This window comes from Rhinopithecus roxellana, chromosome 3 (genome assembly GCF_007565055.1).
Source record: "Rhinopithecus roxellana isolate Shanxi Qingling chromosome 3, ASM756505v1, whole genome shotgun sequence".
Lineage (NCBI taxonomy): Eukaryota > Metazoa > Chordata > Mammalia > Primates > Cercopithecidae > Rhinopithecus > Rhinopithecus roxellana.
In genome coordinates, this window is record NC_044551.1 from 58,730,278 (window position 1) to 58,747,034 (window position 16,757).

A 16,757-nucleotide genomic window follows, 5' to 3' on the forward strand; every position below is an offset into this window, starting at 1 on the left:
TTTTTTTTTTTTTTTTTTGAGATGGAGTCTCACTCTGTCGCCCAGGCTGGAGTGCAGTAGCTTAATCTCGGCTCACTGCAACCTTCACCTCCTGGGTTCAAGCAATTCTCTACCTCACCCTCCAGAGTAGGTGGGACTACAGGCACGTGCCACCACGCCCGGCTAATTTTTGTATTTTTTAGTAGAGATGGGGTTTCACCATATTGGCCAGGCTGGTTTAGAACTCCTGACCTCATGATCTGCCTGCCTTGGCCTCCCAAAGTGCTGGGATTACAGACCACCATGCCTGGTCTGCTAAACTTTTTTTTTTTTTTTTTACAGAAAAGCAAAAAACATTGGCTTCTTTGTAATATGCAACTGTCCTGAAGCAAACACAACCCTTTGCTATCATTATACTAAGTATGAATATCATGTTCCACAGTCAAAGAACAAACCAGCTAGAAAACACTTTGACCCAGATATAAGCTAAAAATAAGGGAAATCTTGTCTTATATTAAAAAAAATTAAAAAACAAAAACAAAAACAAAAATCCTGGCCGGGCGCAGTGGATCATGCCTGTAATCTCAGCACTTTGGGAGGCCAAGGTGGGTAGATTACCTGAGGTGAGGAGTTCGAGACTAGCCTGGCTAACATGGTGAAACCCCGTCTCTACTAAAAATACAAAATTAGCTGGATGTGGTGGCACATGCCTGTAATCCCAGATACACAGAAGGCCTAGGTGGGAGAATCACTTGAAACTGGGATGCGGAGGTTGTAGTGAGCCAAGATCATGCCTTTGCACTCAAGCCTGGGAAACAAGAGCAAATTTCTGTCTCAAAAAACAAACAAACAACAAAAAAAAGAGTATTTCTCAAAAGTTAAATTTCTACAAAATGCTTATTACTTAGTAATACTACTGTCTGAAGATAGGCACTTTTGTGCATATGATATCAATGTGAAAAAAATTGCTTTTTTTTCACACTATGAATAGGCTAACACAAACTTTGTAACCTTGCAGGTAATATTCCTTTAAACATATATTGTATTTTTTAATTGAATAGCCAGTTGTTCTGAAGTATGACATCCCTGTGACATCTCTTCAAGAAACACTTTTTCTTTCTAAATGTCTTTACATTCTTCTTTCCACAACTGATTTTAAATAAATTTATGTGCTCATGGCTGATTCCTTAACCCTATCCTCCCCTGGATTAACTTTTCTTCTGGTTGAAGTTATATCTGTTAACTCTTATTTTAGGGAATGTGTGTGAGTGGGAAAGATTTTTAGTTTTTATATGTCAGAAAGTTTATTTATTTATTTATTTAAAGATGGTCACTCACTGTCACCCAGGCTTGATAGAATATAGTGAATAGTTAGCTGCAACCTTGAACTCCAGGTATAAGCAATCCTCTGTCTTAGCCTCTCAAGTCGCTGGGACTACAGGCATGTCCCACCATACTCAGCTAATTTTTTTTTAATTTTAATTTTTGTAGAGACGGGTTCTCACTTTGCTGCCCAGGCTACAACATTTATTTTGTCCTCATTCTTGAGTAATACTTTAGCTGGTTATGTGATTCAAGACTGATGATCCCTTTTACCCCTCAGCACCAATGTCTACTGTTTCTGATGAGATATATAATTACTGTCCTTAGGTTACTATCCTTTCTCTTGGTATCTTTGAATATTTTCTCTTTAATGTGTTGTAGCTTCACTAAACTATATATGCTGAGCATAGTGGCTTATGCCTGTAATCCTAGGATTTTCAGAGGCCAAGGCAAGAGGATTGCTTGAGGCCAGGAGTCTGAGAGCAGCCTAGACAACATGGTAATACCTTGTTTCCACAAAAATAAAAATAAAAAATACGTTAGCTGGGCATGGTGGTGCACACCTGTAGTCCAAGCTACTTGGGAGGCTGAGGTGGAAGGATTACTTGAGCTCGAGAAGTTGAGGCTACAGTGAGCCATGACTCTGCCACTGCACTCCAGCCTGGGCGACAGAGTGAGAGCTCATCTCAAAAACAAAACAAATCAAAAACTTATGTCGTGTCGTGGATTTAGCACATTTAGCTTTTTTATCCTGCACAGCATTTAGTGTACACACTTTTCCAAAGACTTCTGTTTTTCTCCATTTTGGAGATTTTTCAGCTACAATCTATTCAGATATTACTTATTTACATTCCTTCATTCTTTTTATCACAAACTTCTATGTGACATATGGTAGAGTCCTTCAATCTCTCCTCTACATTTCTTATACATGCTTCATAATTTTTACCTCTTAGTCTTTCTGGGTAAATTTTTCAACTCTTTCAGTTCATTCTCTCTGACTGTTGCCAGTCAAAACTTATCCTACTTGTAGAAATTGTGTTGACATTATTATATTTAATCCTATATGGATTCTGTAATTAATTCAATTTCATAACCAAATGTTGGTTCATTTGTTCCTATTTCTGTTTTAAAGGTCCTTGCTCTTTTTAACCAGGCATGTTGGCCCATACCTGTAATACCAGTTGGGAGGCCCAGGCAGGAGAATGTCTTGAGACCAAGAGCTCAAGGCCAGCCTGGGCAACATAGCAAGATTCCATTTCTAAAAAAAAAAAAAAAAAAAAAAAAATTAGTCAGCATGGTGGCAGGCACCTGTAGTCCTAGCTATTCGTGAGACAGGAAGATGGCTTAAGCCCAGGAGTTCAAAGCCACTGAACTCCAGCCTTTGCAAAAGTGAGACCTTATCTCAAAAAAAAAAAAAAGAAAAGAAAAAGCCGGGTGAGGTGGCTGTCTCCTGCAATTCCAGCACTTTGGGAGGCTGAGGCTTATGGATTGCTTGAGCCCAGGAGTTCAGGGCCAGGCTGGACAACATGGTGAAACATGGTCTCTACTAAAAACACAAAAATTGGTAAGGCATGGTGGCTCACACCTGTAATCCCAGTACTTTGGGAGGCCAAGGCAGACGGATCACTTGAGGTCAGGAGTTCAAGGCCAGCCTGGCCAACATGGCGAAAACCCATCTCTACTAAAAATACAAAAAATTAGCTAGGTGTGTTGGTGGGTGTCTGTAATCCCAGCTGCTCAGGAGGCTAAGGCAGGAGAATCTCTTGAATCTGGGAAGAGGAGACTGCACTGAGCCAAGATCACGCCACCGTACTCCAACCTGGGCAACAGAGTGACACTTGGTCTCAAAAAACAAACAAACAAGAAGTCTTTTAAAAGAAATTTGTTTTTTCAAACATCTTCAGAATACCATTTTATTTTATTTTTTTATTATACGTTAAGTTCTAGGGTACATGTGCACAACGTGCAGGTTTGTTACATATGTATATATGTGCCATGTTGGTGTGCTGCACCCATTAACGCGTCATTTACATTAGGTATATCTCCTAATGCTATCCCTCCCCCCGCTTCCCCACAATAGGACCCGGTGTGTGATGATCCCCTTACTGTGTCCAAGTGATCTCATAGTTCAATTCCCACCTATGAGTGAGAACATGTGGTACTTGGTTTTCTGTTCTTGTGATAGTTTGCTGAGAATGATTTCTAGCTGCATCCATGTCCCTACAAAAGCCTCTGTCACACTATTCTATAAAACTAATTTTATCAAGACTAAATAAATGTTCCACTTCATGATTTTGTTAGGTGTTGCTAACCAGCTAGGATGCTTTCAGTTTCAAGAAACATAAAACCTGTCTCAATCAGCTTAAACCAGAAGGAAAATTTATTATCTTACATATTATGTTCCCAAGTAGGAAAGCTCTAGAATAAATTAATTCACTTGCTCAATAACATTATCAGAATTTGCTCTTTTTCTTTTGTGTTTCTGCCATATTAAACATCCCAGATTTGTCCATGGCAAGCTCTCCTTATGGTTACAAAATGGCTAAGCAGTTCCAGATGTCCCATGCAGACCAAGTAATATCCACCAGAACAAGAGAAGCCACTTCTTCCTGTCATTTTTTTAATCAGTGAAAAAAACATTTCCCCAAAGTTCCTCAGAAGATACATAATAAGTAAATACTGCATCAAATATATTATTTAATAAATCACTAACGAGGATTCAGATAAGCATGTTTGGTTTAGCTAAATGCATGGCTATGTAGACAAGAGTGGATTACCAAAACAAAAATCAATTCTGTTAGAAAGCAAGAAGGGGAGAGCCAAACAACAAAATCTGCTTGCCGTGGCTATCTTTGCATTAGATTCCTTCATTTTGATTTGCACGGTCATATTACTAGAAAAGTGTTATGTTTAAGCTTTGTCATTTTTATTCTCTTACTCCCACTCTGTTTTCGCCCCTCCCCACCTAAAGGTTTTAAATTGCTTCAGTCTGCCTCATCTACAAGCTCCGAGTCAGTTATCATGATACAATTATGTGTAACATTTTATAATAATTATATTAAAACTATTGAAACCAGTAAAGTAACACTGATATAATGGTATTAACTAAATGTAGACCCTACTCAAATTTCACCAATTTTTCCAGTATTGTTCTTTTTCAGTTAAAGGAACTTATGTAGGATCCCACCTTACAAGTAATTATTATTTCTTTTTAGCTTCCTCCAATTTGAGTTTCTCGGACTTTCCTTGTATTTCATGACCTTGACACATTTGAAAAGTACTGACAAGTTATTTCATCGGATAAACTTTATTTACATTTGACATTTTCTAATGATTAGAAGGAGGTTATTCATTTTTGGCAATAATACTACAGAAACAATGTTGTGCCTTTCTAATTATATCATATAAAGAGATTTTCATTATTGAGACCTTTTATCTGATTACCTGTGATATTAACCTTGACCACACGAATAAGGTGGTGTCTGCTGGGTTTCTCCACTATAAAGGTACTGTATTTCCCTGTGTAAGTAATAAATACAAAATATAATTTTAGATGATACAAAGATCCTATTTCATTCTGAATTTTCACCCACTAATTTTAGCATCCTTCAGAAGACGCAAAATTATTACTATGTGTCTACAAAATTATTACTAGGGTATTCGCCTAAAGACAACTTTTCTTCTACGTTTATTAGTTGTAATACTTCTATAAGGAAGAATTATCCATTCTCTCACATTTAATTGATTGTAATTTTATATCACTATGGATTTGGATATTTATTTTATTCTGTGAATTAAAATCAAAACTATCTCCTTATATCATATTCTACACAAAATTTAACTCAAAATAGTTCACATACATAAACATAAAAGCTAAAACTATGGGCCAGGTGCGGTGGCTCATGCCTGTAATCCCAGCACTTTGGGAGGCCAAGTCGGGTGGATCACCTGAGGTCGGGAGTTCGAGACCAGCCAGGCCAATATGGTGAAACCCCATCTCTACTAAAAATACAAAAAAATTAGCCAGGCATGGTGGCAAGTGCCTGTAATCCCAGCTACTTGGGAGACTGAGGTGGGAGAATCGCTTGAACCCAAGAGGCAGAAGTTGCAGTGAGCGGAGATCACGCCACTGCACTCCAGCCTGGGTGTGACAGAGTGAGACTCCATCTCAAAACAACAACAACAACAAAAAGTTAAAACTGTGAAACTTCTAGAAGAAAATTTTTTGTGCTTTGGTTTGGCAAAGAGTTTTTAGATATGGCATCAAAAACACAATCTATGACAGAAACTGTTAATAAATAGAATGCCATTAAAATTTCAAATTTTTGTGCTTTAAGATGCCATTAAGAAAATAAAAACAGACAAGCCACAGACTGAGAGAAATGTTTAAGAAAGGACTTGTATTGAGAATATACAAAAACTCTTACAACTCAATAAGACCACCCTCTCTAAACATGGGCAAAAGAATTCCATTTGATACACTTTTTCCCATTCCTTTATGTTTACTGTTTCTGAATCATCTTGTATTGGTGTATCTCCTGTATAGTGCATTTGGGTTTTGCTTTGTGAATCGGGCAGATTCTCAGTTATAAACAATATGCTTGGTCTCACCTCTATGTTAAGAAAGTCAGTCCTCATTGGGACAACCTATGCATTGCTTCCATTCTCCCTTCTCAGTCTCAACCTCTGGCAACCACTGATATTTTTACCACCTCCGTAGTTTTGCCTTTTCCAGAATTCATATAGTTAGAATCATATAGCATATAGCATTTTCAGACTGGCTTCTCCAATTGAGTAACTGGCATTATGGTTCTTCCATGTCTTTTCATAGCTTCATCGCTCCAAATATTTTTGCAAAATATTATTCCATTGTACGAATGTATCTCATTTTGTTTATCCATTTATTTACTGAAGAATATCTGTGTTGCTTCCAATTTTGGGCAATTATACATAATGCTGCTATAAGCATTCATATGCAGGATTTTGTATGGACATATTTTCAACACATTTGGGCCAATACCTAGGAGTGTAATGCTAGATCATATAAAAGCATGCTTTATTTTAATGAGTTTCCCTTTATTGTGTTTTACAGATACTGTCTGTTGTACAAATGGAAGGTTTTTGGCAACCTTGTGTTGAGCAACTCTACTACTACAATTTCTCCAACAGCTCATGCTCACTTTGTGTCCCTATGTCACATTTTGATAATTTTCACATTTCAAAACTTTTCATTATTATGTCTGTTATGTTGATGTGTAATCAGCGATCAGTCTAATTGTTTGGAGGAATCAAGAACTACATCCATATAAAACAGCAAACTTAAGTAATACATGTTTTGTGTATTCTGACTGCTCCACGAACCAGCTATTCCCTTGTCTACCTCTTCTTAAGCCTCCCTAGTCCCTGAGACACAACAATATTGAAATAGGCCAATTAATAACCCTACGATGACCTCTAAGTGTTCAGATGAAAGAAGAATCACATATTTCTCACTTCAAATCAAAAGCTGAGAAAGAATTGAATTTCGTGAAAAAAGTCATATCAAAAGTCAAAATAGGACAAAAGTTGGGAGTCTGGCACCAATAGTTACCCAAATAGTGAATACAAAGAAAAATCTTGAAAAAAATTAAAACTGCTGCTCTAGCAAACATATAAACGGTAAGAAAGGGAAACAGCCTTATTGCTGATCAATGGAGAAAGTTTTAGTTTTCTGGTGAGAAGACCAAACCAGCCTACTATGATTTGAATGAGTGTCCTCCAAAATCCATGTTGAAACTCAATCCACAAAACATGGCAGTATTGAGAGGCAAGGATTTTAAGAGGTGATTGGGTCATGAGGACTGTGCTCTAATGAATGAAAAATGGTGTCTGGGCGTGGTGGCTCACGCCTGTAATCCCAGCACTTTGGGAGGCCGAGGTGGGCAGATCACCTGAGGTCAGGAGTTCAAGACCAGCCAGGCTAACATGGTGAAACCCCGTGTCTACTAAAAATACAAACAATTAGGCAGGCATGGTGGCGCACAACTGTAATCCCAGCTACTCGGGAGGCTGAGGCGGGAGAATCGCTTGAACCCAGGAGGTGGAGGTTGCAGTGAGCCACGATTGTGGTACTGTACTCCAGCTTGGACAAGAAACTCCATCTTAAAAAAAAAAAAAGGAAAGAAAAATGGCTTACTCCACTCATTAATTAATGGAGTACTGGGTTATCATTGGAATGGGACTAGTGAATTTATAAGAGGAAGAGAGATCTTCCTCTCAGACCCTTCACCATGTGATGTCCTGTGCCACTTTGGAATTCTTCAGAGTCACCAGCAGCAAGAGGGCCCTCACAAGATGCAGCTTCTCAATCTGGGAATTCCTGGCTCAATAACTGTAGAAAGAAATTCCTCTTCTTTATAAATTACAGAGTTTTAGTTATTCTATTATAAGAATAGAAAATGGACTAAGACACAACCACAACATTCCTCTAAGCCAAAGGCTAATCCCCAAGGCTTTAACTCTTTTCAATTCTATGAACGCTGACAGAGGTGAGGAAGCTGCAAAAGAAAAGTGTGAAGCTAGCAGAGGTTGGTTCATGAGGTTTAAGGAAAGAAGTTATCTCCATAACATAAAAGTGCAAGGGGAAGCAATAAGTGCTGAGGCAGAAGCTGCAACAAGTTATCCAGATCTAGCTAAGATATTGATGAAGGTGACTATGCTAAACAGCAAATTTTCAATGTAGACAAAACAGCTTTCTATTGGAAGAAATGCCATCTAGGGACTTTCATAGCTAGAGAAGTCAATGCCTGTCTTCAAAGCTTCGAAGGACAGAAAGACTGTCTTGTTAAGGGCTAATGCAGCTGGTGACCTTAAGTTAAAACCAGTGCTCATTTACCATTCCATCAATCCTAGGGTCCTTATCATACTAAAATCTGCTCTGCCTGTGCTCTGGTACCAGTCCAAGGCCTGTTAGGAACTGGGTCACACCACAGGAGGTGAACAGCAGCCAGTGAGCATTACGGCCCGAGCTCTGCCTCCTGTCAGATCAGCAGCATTAGCTTCTCACAGGAGCACACTTTTCGTGAACTGCACATGTGAGAGATCTAGGTCTCAGGCTCCTTATGAGAAGCTAATGCCTGATGACCTGAGGTAGGACAGTTTCATCCCAAAACCATCCCCCCAGTCCCGGCCTGGGTCGATGGAAAAATTATCTTCCATAAAACTGGTCCCTGGTGACAAAAAGATCAGAGATGGCTGCTCTGACGGATTTGGGATTTCAAGTACATTGAAAACCTTCTAGAAATTATTCGCCACTCTAGATGCCATTAAGAACATGTGTGACTCATGGCAGGAGGTCAAAATATCAACATTAACAGGAGTGTGCAAGACTTTGGTTCTAAACCTCTTGGATGACTCTGAAGGGTTCAAGTAACCACACAGGTGATAGAAATATCAAGAGAACTAGGAGTGAAGCCTGAAGATGTGACTGAATCGATGCAATCTCATGATACAACTTGAAGAGATGAGGAGTTACTTCCCATGGATGAGCAAAAAATGGTTTCTTGAGATGGAATCTTTGTCCAGTAAATATGCAGTGAACATGGTTGAAATGACAAGATTGAGAATATTACATAAACATTTTTGACATAGCAGTGGCAGGGTTTGAAAGGAGTAACCCGTATTTTGAAAGAAGTTCTACTGTGGGTAGAAAGCTATCAAACAGCAGCTTACCATGCTACTGAGAAATCGATTTGTGAAAGTAAGAGTCAATAGATGTGGCAAACTTCACTGTCTTATTTTAAGAAATGGCCACAGCCAACAGAACCTCGAAGAATCACTATCCCCATCAGTCAGCAGTCATTAACACTGACAAGACCTTCCAACAGCAAAAAATTACAAATTGCTGACGGCGCAGATTAGGCATCTCAGCATTTTTTAGCAATAAGATTTGTTTTAAATAAGGTATGTACATTTTTAGAAATAATGCTATGTATAGTTACTAGACTATATTGTAAACAAAACTTTTACATGTACTGGGAAATCAAACAATTTCTATGACTCACTTGGGATATTTGTTTTATTGCAGTTGTCTGGAACCAAACCCACAGTATCCTCAAGGTATGCCTGTAGTAGGGTTATATTTAACTTTGTAAAAAGCTGTCAAACTGTAACACAAAGTGGCTATATGTTCCTGTTGCTCCACGTCCTCATCAGCTTTTGGTATTATATTTTAATTTCAGCCATTGTGGTAGTCACATAATGATATCTCTTTATTTAAACTTGGAATAATCTAATGACATATGATAATGAACAACTTTTTCATGCTTATTTGCTATCTATGTATCTTCTTTTGTGAGATGCCTGATCAGATCTTGTACCTACCTTTTTTTTTATTATTATTATACTTTAAGTTCTAGGGTATATGTGCACAATGTACAGGTTTGTTACATGTATATACATGTGCCATGTTGGTGTGCTGCACCCATTAACTCATCATTTACATTAGGTATATCAACTAATGTTATCCCTCCCACCACCTCCCTCCCCACAATAGGACCCGGTGTGTGATGTTCCCCTTCCTGTGTCCAAGTGATCTCATTGTTCAATTCCCACCCATGAGTGAGAAGAGCGGTGTTTGGTTTCCTGTTCTTTCGATAGTTTGCTGAGAATGATGGTTTCCAGCTGCATCCATGTCCCTACAAAGGACACAAACTCATCCTTTTTTATGGCTGCATAGTATTCCATGGTGTATGTGTGCCACATTTTCTTAATCCAGTCTGTCACTGATGGACATTTGGGTTGATTCCAAGTCTTTACTATTGTGAATAGTGCTGCAGTAAACATACGTGTGCATGTGTCTTTATAGCAGCATGATTTATAATCCTTTGGGTATATCCCTAGTAATGGGATGGCTGGGTCAAATGGTATTTCTAGTTCTAGATCCTTGAGGAATCGCCACACTGTTTTCCACAATGGCTGAACTAGTTTACAGTTCCACCAACACTGGAAAAGTGTTCCTATTTCTCCATATCCTCTCCAGCACCTGTTGTTTCCTGATTTTTTAATGATTGCCATTCTAACTGGTGTGAGATGGTATCTCATTGTGGTTTTGATTTGCATTTCTCTGATGGCCAGTGATGATGAGCATTTTTTCATGTATCTGTTGGCTGCATGAATGTCTTCTTTTGAGAATTGTCTGTTCATATCCTTTCCCCATTTTTTGATGGGTTTTTTTTTTTTTTTTTTTTTAATTTGTTTGAGTTGTTTGTAGGTTCTGGCTATTAGCCCTGTCAGCTGAGTAGATTGCAAAAAGTTTCTCCCATTCTGTAGGTTGCCTGTTCACTCTAATGGTAGTTTCTTTTATTGCGCAGAAGCTCTTTAATTTAATTAGATCCCATTTGTCAATTTTGGCCTTTGTTGTCGTTGCTTTTGGTGTTTTAGACATGAAGTCCTTGCCCATGCCTATGACCTGAATGGTATTACCTAGGTTTTCTTCTAGGGTGTTTATGGTTTTAGGTCTAACATTTAAGTCTCTAATCCATCTTGAATTAATTTTCGTACAAGGAGTAAGGAAAGGATCCAGTTTCAGCTTTCTACTTATGGCTAGCCAATTGTCCCAGTACCATTGATTAAATAGGGAATCCTTTCCCGTTTCTTGCTTTTCTCAGGTTTGTCAAAGATCAGATGGCTGTAGATGTGTGGTATTATTTCTGAGGGCTCCGTTCTGTTCCATTGGTCTGTATCTCCGTTTTGGTACCAGTACCATGCTGTTTTGGTTACTGTAGCCTTGTAGTATAGTTTGAAGTCAGGTAGCGTGATGCCTCCAGCTTGTTCTTTTGGCTTAGGATTGTCTTGGCAATGTGGGGTCTTTTTTGGTTCCATATGAACTTTAAAGCGGTTTTTTCCAATTCTGTGAAGAAAGTCATTGGTAGCTTAATGGGAATGGCATTGAATCTATAAATTACCTTGGGCAGTATGGCCATTTCACAATATTTATTTTTCCTATCCATGAGCATGGCATGTTCTTCCATTTGTTTGTGTCCTCTTTTATTTCACTGAGCAGTGGTTTGTAGTTCTCCTTGAAGAGGTCCTTCACATCCCTTGTCAGTTGGATTCCTAGGTATTTTATTCTCTTTGAAGCTATTGTGAATGGGAGTTCATTCATGATTTGGCTCTCTGTTTGTCTGTTACTGGTGTACAAAAAAGCTTGTGATTTTTGCACATTGATTTTGTATCCTGAGACAGTGCTGCAGTTGCTTATCAGCTTGAGGAGATTTTGGGCTGAGACAATGGGGTTTTCTAAATATACAATCATGTCATCTGCAAACAGGGACAATTTGACTTCTTCTTTTCCTAACTGAAACCCTTTATCTCTTTCTCTTGCCCGACAGCCCTAGCCAGAACTTCCAACACTATGTTGAATAGGAGTGGTGAGAGAGGGCAGCCCTGTCTTGTGCCAGTTTTCAAAGGGAATGCTTCCAGTTTTTGCCCATTCAGTATGATATTGGCTGTGGGTTTGTCATAAATAGCTCTTATTATTTTGAGATACCGTCCATCAATACTGAATTTATTGAGAGTTTTTAGCATGAAGGGCTGTTGAATTTTGTCAAAGGCCTTTTCTGCATCTATTGAGATAATCATGTGGTTTTTGTCTTTGGTTCTGTTTATATGCTGGATTATGTTTATTGATTTGCGTATATTGAACCAGCCTTGCACCCCGGGGATGAAGCCCACTTGATCATAGTGGATAAGCTTTTTGATGTGCTGGTGGATTTGGTTTGCCAGTATTTTATTGAGGATTTTTGCATCAACGTTCATCAGGGATATTGGTCTAAAATTCTCTTTTTTTGTTGTGTCTCTGTCAGGCTTTGGTATCAGGATGATGTTGACCTCATAAAATGAGTGTGGGAGGAGTCCCTCTTTTTCTACTGATTGGAATCCTTTCAGAAGGAATGGTACCAGTTCCTCCTTGTACGTCTGGTAGAATTTGACTGTGAATCGGTCTGGTCCTGGACTTTTTTTACTTGGTAGGCTATTAATTATTGCCTCAATTTCAGAGCCTGGTATTGGTCTACTGAGGGATTCAATTTCTTCCTGGTTTAGTCTTGGGAGAATGTAAGCATTCAGGAAATTATCCATTTCTTCTAGGTTTTCTAGTTTATTTGCATAGAGGTGTTTATAGTATTCTCTGACGGTAGTTTGTATTTCTGTGGGGTTGGTGGTGATATCCCCTTTATCATTTTTTATTGCGTCTATTTGATTCTTCTCTTTTCTTCTTTATTAGTCTTGCTCGTGGTCTATCAATTTTGTTGAACTTTTCCAAAAACCAGCTCCTGGATTCATTGATTTTTTTGGAGGGTTTTTTGTGTCTCTATCTCCTTCAGTTCTGCTCTGATCTTAGTTATTTCTTGCCTTCTGCTAGCTTTTGAACGTGTTTGCTCTTGCTTCTCTAGTTCTTTTAATTGTGATGTGAGGGTGTCAATTTTAGATCTTTCCTGCTTTCTCTTGTGGGCATTTAGTGCTATAAATTTCCCTCTACACACTGCTTTAAGTGTGTCCCAGAGATTCTGGTATGTTGTATCTTTGTTCTCACTGGTTTCAAAGAACATCTTTATTTCTGCCTTCATTTCGTTATGTACCCAGTAGTCATTCAGGAGCAGGTTGTTCAGTTTCCATGTAGTTGAGCGGTTTTGATTGAGTTTCTTAGTCCTGAGTTCTAGTTTGATTGCACTGTGGTCTGAGAGACAGTTTGTTATAATTTCTGTTCTTGTACATTTGCTGAGGAGTGCTTTACTTCCAACTATGTGGTCAATCTTGGAATAAATGCGATGTGGTGCTGAGAAGAATGTATATTCTGTTGATTTGGGGTGGAGAGTTCTGTAGATGTCTATTAGGTCTGCTTGGTGCAGAGTTGAGTTCAATTCCTGGATATCCTTGTTAACTTTCTGTCTCGTTGATCTGTCTGATGTTGACAGTGGGGTGTTGAAGTCTCCCATTATTATTGTGCGGGAGTCTAAGTCTCTTTGTAAGTCTCTAAGGAGTTGCTTTATGAATCTGGGTGCTCCTGTATTGGGTGCATATATATTTAGGAGAGTTAGCTCTTCTTCCTGATTAATTGATCCCTTTACCATTATATAATGCCCTTCTTTGTCTCTTTTGATCTTTGATGGTTTAAAGTCTGTTTTATCAGAGACTAGGATTGCAACTCCTGCTTTTTTTGTTTGTTTGTTTTCCATCTGCTTGGTAGATCTCCCTCCATCCCTTTACTTTGAGTCTATGTGTGTCTCTGAATGTAAGATGGGTCTCCTGAATACAGCACACTGATGGGTCTTGACTCTTTATCCAATTTTCCAGTCTGTGTCTCTTAATTGGACCACTTAGTCCCTTTACATTTAAGGTTAATATTGTTATGTGTGAACTTGATCCTGTCATTATGATATTAGCTGGTTATTTTGCTCGTTAGTTGATGCAGTTTCTTCCTAGCATTGATGGTCTTTACATTTTGGCATGTTTTTGCAATGGCTGGTACCTGTTGTTCCTTTCCATGTTTAGTGCTTCCTTCAGGAGCTCTTGTAAGGCAGGCCTGATGGTGAGAAAATCTCTAAGCATTTGCTTGTCTGTAAAGGATTTTATTTCTCCTTCACTTATGAAGATTAGTTTGGCTGGATGTGAAATTCTGGGTTGAAATTCTTTTCTTTAAGAATGTTGAATATTGGCCCCCACTCTCTTCTGGCTTGAAGAGTTTCTGCCGAGAGATCTGCTGTTAGTCTGATGGGCTTCCCTTTGTGGGTAACCCGACCTTTCTCTCTAGGTGCCTTTAACATTTTTTCCTTCATTTCAACTTTGGTGAATCTGACAATTATGTATCTTGGAGTTGGTCTTCTTGAGGAGTATCTTTGTGGCATTCTCTGTATTTCCTGAATTTGAATGTTGGCCTGTCTTACTAGGTTGGGGAAGTTCTCCTGGATGATATCCTGCAGAGTGTTTTCCAACTTAGTTCCATTTTCCCCGTCACTTTCACACACACCAATCAGATGTAGGTCGGTCTTTTCACATTATTCCATATTTCTTGGAGGCTATGTTAATTTCTTTTTACTCTTTTTTCTCTACACTTCTCTTCTCGCTTCATTTCATTCATTTGATCTTCAATGACTGATACTCTTTCTTCCAGTTGATCAAGTCGGTTACCGAAGCTTGTGCATTTGTCACGTAGTTCTTGTGTCATGGTTTTCATCTCTATCAGTTCTTTTAAGGTGTTCTCTGCATTGATTATTCTAGTTATCCATTCATTCATTGTTTTTTCAAGGCGTTTAGTTTCTTTGCGCTGGTTACGTAGTTCCTCCTTTAGCTCTGAGATGTTTGATCAATTGAAGCCTTCTTCTCTCGTCAAAGTCATTCTCTGTCCAGCTTTGTTCCATTGCTGGCAATGAGCAGCATTCCTTTGGATGGGGAGATGCGTTCTGATTTTTTGAATTTCCAGCTTTTCTGCTCTGCTTTTCCCCATCTTTGTGGTTTTATCTGCCTTTGGTCTTTGATGATGGTGACGTACTGATGGGGATTTGGTGTGGGTGTCCTTTCTGTTTGTTAGTTTTCCTTCTAACAGTCAGGACCCTCAGCTGCAGCTCTGTTAGAGTATGCTTGAGGTCCACTCCAGACCCTGTTTGCCTGGGTATCAGCAGCGGAGGCTGCAGAAGATAGAATATTGCTGAACAGCAAGTGTTGCTATCTGATTCTTGCTCTGGAAGCTTCGTCTCGGGGTGTAACCAGCCGTATGACATGTGAGGTGTTGGTCTGCACCTAGTGGGGGGTGTCTCCCAGTTAGGCTACTCAGGGGTCAGGGACCCACTTGAGCAGGCAGTCTGTCTGTTCTCACATCTCAATCTCCGTGCTAGGAGAACCACTGCTCTCTTCAAAGCTGTGAGACAGGGGCTTTTACATCTGCAGAGATTTCTGCTGCTTTTTGTTTAGCTATGCCCTGTCCCCAGAGGTGGAGTCTACAGAGGGAGGCAGGTGGGCCTCCTTGAGCTGGGGTGGGCTCCACCCAATTCGAGCTTCCTGGCAGCTTTGTTTACATTCTTAAGCCTCAGCAATGGCAAGCGGCCCTCCCTCAGCCTCACTGCCGCCTTTCAGTTAGAACTGACTGCTGTGCTGGCAATGAGGGAGGCTCTGTGGGCATGGGACCCTCTGGGCCAGGGGTGGGATTAATCTCCTGGTGTGCTATTTGCTAAGACCCTTGGTAAAGCACAGTATTAAGGTGGGAGTTACCCAATTTTCCAGGTGTTGTGTGTCTCAGTTTCCCTTGGCTAGGAAAAGGAATTCCCTTCCCCCTTGCGCTTCCCAGGTGAGGTGATGCCTCACCCTGCTTCAGCTCTTGCTGGTTGGGCTGCATCCACGGACCTGCATGGACTGTCTGACACGCCATAGTGAGATGAATCCAGTACCTCAGTTGAAAATGCAGATATCACTCATCTTCTGTGTGGCTCACGCTGGGAGCTGCAGGCTGGAGCTCTTCCTATTCAGCCATCTTGGGCGCCCCCCGCCAAATGGTCTTTTACCTACTTTTTAATTGGTTTTTCTTATTGTTGATTTTTAAAGAGTTCATTGTATATTTTGGATACAAATCCTTTATCAGATATATTTTGCAAAATTTTTATCCCAGGTTGTGGCATATCTTTTCATTTTAACAGTGTCCTTCACAGAGCAGTTTTTAATTTTAACAAAGTCCAACTAATTTTTTTCTTTCATGAATCATGCTTTTGGTGTTGTAGCTAAAAATTCATCGCCAAAGTCAGTGTCAGTCCTCCAACTTTGTTCTTCTTAAGTATCTTGGCAGCTACTCTGGGTCTTTCCCTCATTAACTTTAAAATTTTGTCAACATCCACAAGTACCTTGCTGGGATTTTTGTTGAGATTTCATTGAATCTGTAAAGTTAGGAAGACATAACACCTTAACAATATTTAGTCTTCCTACCCATGAACATGGAATACTCTTCTATTTCTATCTTCAATTTCTTTCATGAGACTTTTGTAGTTTTCCATATAGATCTTGTACAAAGTTAATTTTGTTTCCTTCCTTCCTTTCTTCTCTCTCTACTCTCTTTTGGTGCTAATGTAAATGTTTTAAATTTCTAATTCCAAATGTTCATCCCTGGTATATACAAGAAAGTAACTGAATGTGTATGAACCACACATTCTCTGTAAACTTGCTATATTCAGGTTTCAGTTCTAAATTATTTTTCGTTGAGACATAGGAATTTTTTCTTATTGCATTAGCAAGAACTTCCAGAGCAACATTAAATAGGAATGATGCAATCTACTTGCCTTGTTTCTGTTCTTCAAGGGAAAGCATCTGATGTCCCACCATTAAGTATGTTAGCTGTAGGTTTTTTGTAGATATTCTTTATGAAGTTAAGGGTTTTCTTATATTCCTAGTTGGCTGAGAGCTTTGTTTTTATCACAAATAGGTGTTGGCTTTTT